The following is a 3,272-nucleotide window of genomic DNA, read 5'->3' as shown; positions in this document are numbered from 1 at the left end:
AATGATGGAGAGAGAACTTTCACAACATGTACTGGGACCAATAATCGTCCACTCGAGGTTCTGGTAGAGACGTCTGGATCATGCCGGGGCTGGGGAACACGTTTTTAACTCAACCTGCAAACTATACCAAACATATGGCACTGATTTACCCCCCAAAAACACATGGCACTGATTTGCCACAATTGCTGTATCATGTGTACATCATATGTCTTAACAGTGACGTAAAACAGATTCTACAGTAAACGATTGTGGCATGCCATCCAGAGTGACGTAATGTGAAACAGTCTGTACAGCGTAATAAACAACGATCATGACGCCATCCAAACCGACCAAGTCACAACAGTGATTTTAGAATAGAATAGAGGTTAGAATAGAATTTTCTCTGACCTAACAGTTACAATACATACATGTTAAGAATCTCGGTCCAGTCTGACCTCGCGCGCGCGCTGTGTGGGCACTGCGGGAAATCTATAATAGCCATGCGTGACGTCAGCACCGACGGTTGGACGGCTACGATGGTAGGAGACAAAATAGTGCGGATTTCTGCATTACTACGTAATTTAAACCATCGTGTGATGATTGCTTTTGACTCTAACTCTATGCTGAGCTTAACGTGTGTTAGTGCTGAGTATGACTCCGGGACGTACAACACGCCAAAAGAAGTGGAGTTGATTCCCCTCACATCGTGCAAATCGGTCTTGGAGTGCCATCTAGCGGTGATGGCGCTGCACTACCACGGAGTGACCTACTCGAATCAGAAAGTCCACACTAAACACACAGCGTGCTGTTCACACAATTCTCACGATGCCAAAGCAGCGCCTACTGGGTTAGTGCATGCACATTCGGCGCGATATTCAGGGGGACCCCCATGCCACTCCCCCGGCGGCTAGGCGTAGTAGTGATCGAGTGTGGTGAACCAGAACAAAGAAAAGACGACTAAAGTTGTGTTCTTCCCAAACTTGATGTGTGTTGCTACGGAAGAATGGAATGAACAAATACAGGTAGGATAAGGGATTATTCATTGAAGAATACAATGAACGACAGTGGTTACAATGGGTAAATTGAAAGACTATTACCACCCGTTGCCCGCTGCAATAGAAGTTGTGAGCATGTAGAATATTGTTGTTGTGAGTGTGTTTTTCAAGTCCTACAATGTCCAGGGAAACCTTCTGTTTTATGCCAGTAACGTCAATGTTTACAAGTGCGCAGATTCCAGTGTGACTGCAGTCGATTGCTTTATTCTGTTTTGTCTCCTGAATCGTTTACAGGGAGTTCTGTAACTGGTTGATTTGATTTATAGGACTCGGTTACAAACAAATATATCTTATTTCATGGGGGGGGTTGCTTCGTATCAACCTGTCTATGTTGAGTTCGTTTCACTGTTTTCTAATCATTATCACCCACGACACGATCATTTTCTGGTGGACCCAATCTTGAGGACTTCCTTGAAGATGGGTGTGATGTGGTGGCTTTGGTCTGGTCCACTCTGCCGTAAACATGTTTTGGGTAGATTGAGGCGAACCAGGACAAACTGGGCAGACGCTGCAGGACCAGTAGAGACGCTGGTTGCAAGATGACATCTTTCACATAAAGTTTCTGCGTGGTGGGGAGGTACAGCGTGGAGGGGGTCATGCAGTCTGCTCTGCTCCTCGACCACAGAAGCACGGGGGAAGAAAGATATCAAGCTGCAGGTGTCCAATAGCGCAACTTGAGACAGAATATGGAGAAGCAGAAAAGAGAAGAACACTATATGAAGACGTGTGCTATCCAGATGAAGTGAACGATGCCGAACGTAATCTACGAACTGCCAAAGTAACTCGTGAAGGCAGTGCTTTAAAATATAGAAGAATGAAAAGTAACAAGCCACCATAAAAGACTTCAAGGACATTTGAAGAAGGAATCAGAAAGCTGCAATCAGACATTTTGCTTTCGGTGTTTTCTCGATGATCAACGGCAAACGATGACAAACCACACAATCCGTTATTGTTATTGAAACCATTGGGAGTAGATGTAAGCCGTCGGACAGTAAATGCTTTAACATGTACTCTTCTTTAACCATCAGCTCATCTGGTTTTTCCGCACCCTCCGCTGCAACAGACCACAAAAGCAGTGCCAACAGGATGACAAATACTGAATCTACACCCCACCTCTACTCTGCAGAGGATTTGATTGTATTATTGTATTTGTATAATTTATCCAGCCTCATTGTGTGCGCACTCTGCATTGTGGATTTTGGCCAAAATGTTGTCACAATATAATAATAATAATCTTGCTTTCCACCAAACTGGCTGCATTGGGTCATATTTTCTTCCATATGAAATCACTTGGTCAAACGTCGTCTTTATTAGGACAACACATTGTTAAACCAACCAATACAGCAGCACTAACATTATTGAAATAAAATTCATTAGAAGTCACAATTGACAACAGTCGGTCGCTCGCTCAAATAATAATAATGCGCTCCCCGGTGAGCGCTCCCCCACCACCAGCTGAGCGCTCGCGACAACAACAATAACAAACATTCCACGTGGAGGGGCGGGCGCTAGCCAGCCGAAGAAAGTTCACACGGCCAGCTGAAGAAAGTTCTCACGGCCCGGCTCGAAAGTCGGGACGAAACGGCCTGCAGTTCAGCGGCGCGCCCGCTAGAGGACCCCGAGAAGATTGTCATCCAGAGGGGGGGGGAGGGGAAGATGGATAGTTGATGTTCCAAGTGACAGTTAAATCCCAAGTTTACGTTGAACGGGCAAGTCTGCTTGAACAGGTAAGTCGACGGGCAGTTCCAAGTAGTTTGGGGAGAGCGAGATTGGCTTAGCTCGTTTGTAGAGCGACATTGGCTCAGTCAATTAAAAGGCCGCGCCCGCTCACCGGCGCTGTTGGACCGTTGAACCTAACCGGATGTAAGTGAGTGCTGTGTATGTTTGCCAACGTCTGTTTTGGGGGAAATGTGTCAGGTGTGTCTCCTAAACCTCAGCTGGTTCACTTTTGATGCACTTGTGATGGTTTGTGTATGTGACGTGCTTGTTTTATGTATGAATGTGAAAAGCTGCAGTACCGCTCTCGGCCTGAATAGTGATCATGCAAGTGGGGTGGCGCTGTTTCACCAAGGAACCAAACCGGAGGTAAACAAAGAATGATTGAATTAATTTTTCTTTTGAGCTAAAAACGTTAAAATGTGGAACGCTTCACGAATTTGCGTGTCATCCTTGCGCAGGGGCCATGCTAATCTTCTCTGTATCGTTCCAATTTTAGTATATGTGCTTCCGAAGAATCAC

At 45.6% G+C, this 3,272-nt stretch overlaps 1 non-coding gene across 1 annotated transcript; it reads right to left on the bottom strand.

The window, feature by feature from the left end:
- Positions 1-3,166: 3,166 nt before the first annotated feature.
- Positions 3,167-3,272, bottom strand: LOC143015246 (U6 spliceosomal RNA). Its single transcript, XR_012965403.1, has one exon. It is a non-coding gene; the product is annotated as a U6 spliceosomal RNA (small nuclear RNA).

The sequence above is a fragment of the Genypterus blacodes genome, unplaced genomic scaffold, assembly GCF_046128005.1.
Source record: "Genypterus blacodes isolate CSIRO-AG114 ecotype Tasmania unplaced genomic scaffold, CSIRO-AGI_Gbla_v1 ptg000192l_1, whole genome shotgun sequence".
NCBI lineage: Eukaryota > Metazoa > Chordata > Actinopteri > Ophidiiformes > Ophidiidae > Genypterus > Genypterus blacodes.
The sequence above is the reverse complement of the archived record's forward strand: the minus strand, read 5'-3'. Positions and strand labels throughout refer to the sequence as shown.